Here is a 6,777-nt window from a genome sequence, read left to right on the forward strand (position 1 = left end):
CAATCGATTCATTAATGTAATAAAACAGGCTCAATCGATTTCCCAATCGATTATCGCAGGTCTTGTTTTTCTTGAATCTTGAAACTACATAAACTAATCGATTACCTAATCGATTATTTTAATACACTTTTCAGAATATTATGTGTAGTTTAAATTTGAATCGATTGCATAATCGATGTCAGGTGGTTTGTTCCAACAACGAGATCAAAACAATCGATTACTCAGTCGATTCATTAAGTCACATAATCGATTCATTAATACACATAATCGATTTGGCCATATACTGAGTGTTCCCTGTAACTCAAATTTTTGTGTCAATCGATTTGCCAATCGAGTTGGTTTAAAACAAGGATTTAGCTTATTTCAAGTAAATCAATGTGTCAATCGATTAAGTGTTATGTTTCTGAAAAGAGTGATTTTACCAGTTTGTTCATTTCAATCGATTGATACCAAACTTGTTTCAATTGAATTTTTTTTTTCACAATGGATTGTCCAATCGATTGTGTTTGTCACAGACCATGTTCCTTATGAAATCTTATTTACGAAATCGATTGGCCAATCGATTAGCGTATTAAATGGCTTGGCCCTGTGACTTGCACAATCGATGTGTCAATCGATGTATCCAATCAGTTTTAGTCTTTGTGATTTGAACAATCGATGTGCCAGTCGATTAGCGTGCTAAAAGGCTTGCCTCTGACTTGCACAATTTTTATCAATGATTGTGCCAGTCGATTGCCTAATCGATTGTGTAATCACAGACTACACATTTTCATACAACCCTTTTACATAATCGATTTCCTAATCGATTTGCTCAATAAATATTCCAACTTTTGTTGATTACTTGAGTTCCAAGCGATTGTCTCAAGTATGTAGGGTTGAGTTGTTGTTCCTGAAATCTTACTCAGTTAAAATGTTAGATTTATCACATGATGTATGAACATTGTATGTTTGTTATTTATGTCAAAATTAGGATTAAGGGGACTTAAGTCCAACAGTTTGAACCAAATATTAGTATCACCATCCTCTATTTTAATAGTAAAACCCTAATTCAGAAGGTTTAATGTTTTCAACATAACCATCCAAGTGGCTGAATCAGAAGTCATTTTATCTAATAAAAGCTCACCCTCTATTAGGTACTTGTGGGACCCAAAAAATATTTCCAAATATTTTCTCCTCTTGTATATGGCTCCATACAAGCTTATCTAACAAAGCCATATTTTGAAATGTGAAGTGTGAATCTCCAAACCTCCCACCTTTTTAGGAGGAGAAACTTTTTTCCAATTTATCATATGCATGGATTTGCCATTAAAACCACGTCGAATAAAAGTCATGACTATTTTATCAAGCTTGGCACAAGCATTTGGGAGGAACCAATGAATTTTCATGTTATACAATGGTATCAACGGATTCAATTTCTAAATTGTAACTTTATTCCTTTTTTACTATAAAATTGATCAAACAAACATAATCAACTCTATGTGAATTTTGTTTCTTTGACTCGATTAAACATCACAATAATCAATGTATTATAGTTAACGATGAAATATCAAAAAACTAAAATTTATTTAATTTAGAAATCGAATTATGTCAAACTAATTTTACGAATCCTATTGAGATTCAAATTAAATAATCAGAATAACAATATAATATAATAAAAAAGAAATAGAATTAATATGAGAAATTAACATTATAAAATAAACCTCAAGGTCTTGATAAAATTCTAAAACAATGAATTAATTTGAGAAATTAGCCTTCCATAAAAAATATTCTATTTATCCAAAAATAAGAAAACAAGAGAATTCTAAGTATATGTATTCTCTTTTTAAAAAGTTTAGAAACATGTTAAAAAAATCAATCTCCCTCGTTAACCGCTTGAATAATTAGGTGATCTAATATCTCTATGAAGATAACAAAGAGATATGGTGACAAAGGATCTCCTTGGTGGAGACCAAAAATAGGCTAAACTAATTCATTCTACCCTAATTCCAAAATAGAGACATAAAGGTTATTGAGATGCGTCTCATGATCAAGGAAGTAATTGTAGTCGAAAACCAAATAATTATAGTGTATCACGAAGGAAATTTCAATGAACTCTATCATAAGTTTGTTCAATGTACTTCAACATATGATGAATAAATTTTTGAAGAATTATAGTATTGTACATTGTGCCTTTACTTGGGAGTAAATTTGCTTTGGAGGGGGATAACAATATCATTCAACATAGCACCGATCTTCTATCACACATAGCTCAAATACGAGTAATAAACGAATTAAGAAAACAAATTACAATTACGTTGGAACGATTAATCTATATATTCAAAGAGTTTCAGATCTATCAGAGATTCTATCAACGGATTCAATTTCTAAATTGTGACTTTATTCCTTTTTTACTATAGAATTGATCAAACAAACATAATCAACTTGAATTTTGTTTCTTTGACTCGATTAAACATCACAATAATCAATGTATTATAGTTAACGATCAAATATCAAAAAACTAAAATTTATTTTATTTAGAAACCGAATTACGTCAAACTAATTTTACGAATCCTATTGAAATTCAAATTAAATAATCAGAATAACAATATAATATAATAAAAAAGAAATAGAATTAATATGAGAAATTAACTTTATAAAATAAACCTCACGGTCTTGATGAAATTCCAAAGCAATGAATTAATTTGAGAAATTAGCCTTCCATAAAAAATATTCTATTTATCCAAAAATAAGAAAACAAGAGAACTTTAAGTATATGTATTCTCTTTCTAAAAAGCGAGACCAAACCCCCCTAAAAAAATTATATATAGTACTTACAATTGGGCTCTAAAAGCAATTGGGCCGATACTAAAAATTATTACAAAAAGCCTAGATCACGAAATATGCAGCTTTTGTGACAACATAAAAGTTGTAACTCTGATTTTTAGCTTTCTAACTCCTACCCACATGCATCAATATGATATCCAGAGTTCAAGTTATGACTTGCAAAACGAGAAATGATCAATATGCAAATAATAACATTAAAACTTAATTACAACCCAAAGTTTAGAAACATGTTAAAAAAATTAATCTAGGCTATAAAGAGCTTTCACAATATCACAGTACAAAACTAGAAACATATGCACTGATCAAGGACACAATCCTATTAACAAGAAATTTGGACTCAAGCTTACAAGCCACATTGCATATGCTAATAGGTTTAAACTCCTTAAAGGTACACAGATTGTCCTTTTTAAGAATAAGAATCATCAAAGATTCTATAGATTGAGAATCCATATACCCTTGCTCAAAGGCATTCTTCACAAAAAGCCTAACATCATCACCAATATCCTCCCGAAGCATTGTGAAAAATATTGGTTGAAAACCATTCAAACCCGTAGCTTTATAGGATTTCATTCTCATTAGATCTTGATGAATCTCCTTTATAATCAACCCTTGGAGAAACAAATTGTAATGATCCATCCTTTATGGAGTAGGGTTCTTCATCATCATGGTCAAAGTAAGTTGATCTCTAGTACAAAAGAGATACTCGAAGAAATGCAATGCCTTCTCTTTACAAACCTTATTAATCATACGCTACTCATCGTACATGAGTTGAAGTGCACGAGTTTTATTTATTTTTCCTCCAAATAAAAATTTGAGCAAGAAAAATAAGGATGTATTATGACTCCCCAAGAGAATCCACTTCTCTTTAGATATTTAGAACCAAAGAGTTTCCTCTTGAAATTAGACTTTCTCGTATTTAAGCAAAATCTATCGTTGAAGAATGAAAAGAAAAATATAATCAACTCGCTCCAAGAAATGTTGCATACCCTGCAATCTAGCCTTACACTCTTTTTCTTAGGATATATATTTTCAAATATCTCGTTATTGAATACCAAAGACTCATGTCTCACATTACTTAGAGCGGTTGAAACATTATCATATCCTTTTGTCAAACATTTCTCACAAGATTAGGATAGGCATCAAGAGTAGTCCAAGCCCCTTAAAAACTAAATGACATTCCCTCCTTGTTGCAAGCCATATTTAAGCTCAAAAGAGAAAAGAGTTATGTGATCATAATGGTGATAGAGCTTATGTTCAAGTGCGAGAAATTGAAGCATCAAATTAAGGTCAATAATTCCTCGATCAAGTCTTCTAAAAACCAAAAGTTCTTCTCTACAATTTGTTTGTCAAGTAAACTTGCCAAAATACTCAAGCTCAAGAAGATTGCAATAAGGGTAAGAATCATATTGGTTCAAATACAAATACCTACTATTGATGTTTTGATGATAACAAAACAAGAAAAGAATTATATTATCTGTTAACTGATTACTTTAAGTGAGCAGGTTATAAAGTTAAATATGAATCTATGTTATTAATTATCTACAATAGTACCATAAGTATTTGTAATTTAGTAAATTATCCATGTGCTAGTCATTATAAGTAACAAAAATGTCATATGTTCAACTCATCTCTCTAATAAAATTAACAATTAATTATTAATATTGATTATTTAATTTATTTTTTATTTTTTATTATAGTTGCTAATGCTAGATAAAGTTATAACTTAAAAAAAGTAAATCTATCAAAGCAAATATGATTCTAGTTCAAACCATATATTGGTTCCACAAAATAAGTATTGCCAGCATGCTTTGGTGAATCATCATCTAGTCAATTTGGTTTAACAGATGAAGCACACGAAATGTTGAAAATACAAAGAGAAGCTTGTGATAAAGACCAAAGAAATAAAAACATCATCCATACATGTAATGCCTTTGACAAAATGTATTTTGATCATTTAGTATTTTCTTTGGAACAACACTTTCTCTGGTAGAATATTTTCTCTACTTCAAATTCAAATCTATAGAGCAAAACAGTTGATCAACCTAAACAATATGTATGATCGTCTAGATAGTATCAAGTACAAGATTTTGTGTATGTTCTAATATGGTATATTGTTTTAGAAAAAAAGAAGTATATGTTAAATAATTGATATTAAATTTAAATATATTTTTTATCCTTGCAAATATGCTTTATTTTGATTTTAGTCCGTGTAATTTTATTTATTTATTTATACACTTGCAAACTCTAACAAGTTTAAAAAAGTCCTTTATGAATCTTTTTTAGTAAAGAAATTGTGACATGACTAATTTGGGATGAAGCGGCACACGACGACTGTGTAATTGTTGTTGACTAAACAATTTTTAATATTTAAAATTAACATTCATTTTATTAAATCATTTAATCATTTTATTAAAAACTTAAAACTAATTAATTAATTAATTAATAAACCAAGTAAATAATAAAAACTCAATAATTTTCATCTTCAACCCCAAAATTTTTAATAAAAACTCAACAATCTTCGCCTTCAACCCTAATTTTTTAATCTTTAAATTACAAATTCCCATATATGATCCAAATCATCAAAATTCTAAACTTTCATTTTTCTTACACCACACCCTAAATTCTTAGAATCAATAGTCAAATAGTCTCTTCAAATTAACTTGCACCAATTTGAAAATAAAAAGTTTGGATAAAGTGTTGATGACCAAATGTTTATTTGTAGAATTTGTTTTTCCTACATAAAATTTGGGGCCAAATTACATTTTTGGTCCTTTAACTTAAGTCCAGGTAACGTTTTGGTCCTTTAACTTTTTTTTTCCCATTTCAGTATTTTATCTTTCAAAATAATTTCAATTATACCCTTTAAGTGAGATTCCGTTAGGGCAACGTTAACAAACTCCCTCATCCGTTTTCTTTCCAGTCAACGTTCACAAATCTCTTGTTTGGTATACTCATCTCCATTGATTTCCCTCCTCCCATTTTCGTCTTTTCATTTCCTTGTTTTCATTTTCGTCTTTTCTTCTCTGTGCGTTTCCCTCTTCTCATCTCTGTGCGTGTTCTTCTCTTGTCCCAGTCGTTTTTCTCTTATCATTTGCTTCTTCCATCCATGAAAAATCATATTCACGGTTCTCAAAACTCAAAATCCATGGTTGCCTCATGTTCAAATGGGTCAAATACACAATCCTACAACTATGGTTCTTTCGTTTCCAATGGAATTAGTGAGCTGGCAAATTGTGCTTGTGGTTTGAAACCTGTGAGGCGCACAGTGACAAAATGGGGTCCGAACAGAGGAAGAAAGTTTTGGGGTTGTAGGAATTTTGTGGTAAGCAATAATACCTTTATGGTTTTCAATATTTTAGTTGAGGTTGTTAGATTAGATTTTGGGATTTTGTTTTTCATAATGGTTTTCTAAAATTAGGGTTTTAGATTTATGGTTTTTTGGTTCAGATTAGAAATTTGTTTATTGTTGATTTGTTATTGATGTTGTCTTTGTTCATCAATTGTAGAGTCATGATATTGAATGTAGATGCAATTACTTTGTTTGGGATTCAGACTATATGCCTCAAACACAACAGAGAACTCCACAACAACTACATACACAATGTTTAGAGTGCCCCCAAAAGGAGTTGGAGATTATGACTCTTAGGAATGTCATTTTGAAGATGCATGGAGATCACAAGTCAACCATTATTAAGATGAAGTTGCTGCTATTTTTATGCGTTTTGTTTGGTGTAGCATGTGTTGTTTTATTGTTGATCTTAGCTCTAAAATGAGCTTATTGTAGTAGATGTAATTTTCTTGAGGTTGATGTAGTAGATTTGTTGTAAGTATGTAGTTATGATAGAGTTTGTTGTATGGAATTTGGAACTATTAATGTAATTTTCTTTTGCATCAATTGTGGCTCCAATGTTCTTGGTTGTTATTTCTTTAATTATTACTGTCAATATAATGTTT

Source organism: Cicer arietinum, chromosome 2, assembly GCF_000331145.2.
Source record: "Cicer arietinum cultivar CDC Frontier isolate Library 1 chromosome 2, Cicar.CDCFrontier_v2.0, whole genome shotgun sequence".
In the NCBI taxonomy this organism is placed as follows: Eukaryota; Viridiplantae; Streptophyta; class Magnoliopsida; order Fabales; family Fabaceae; genus Cicer; species Cicer arietinum.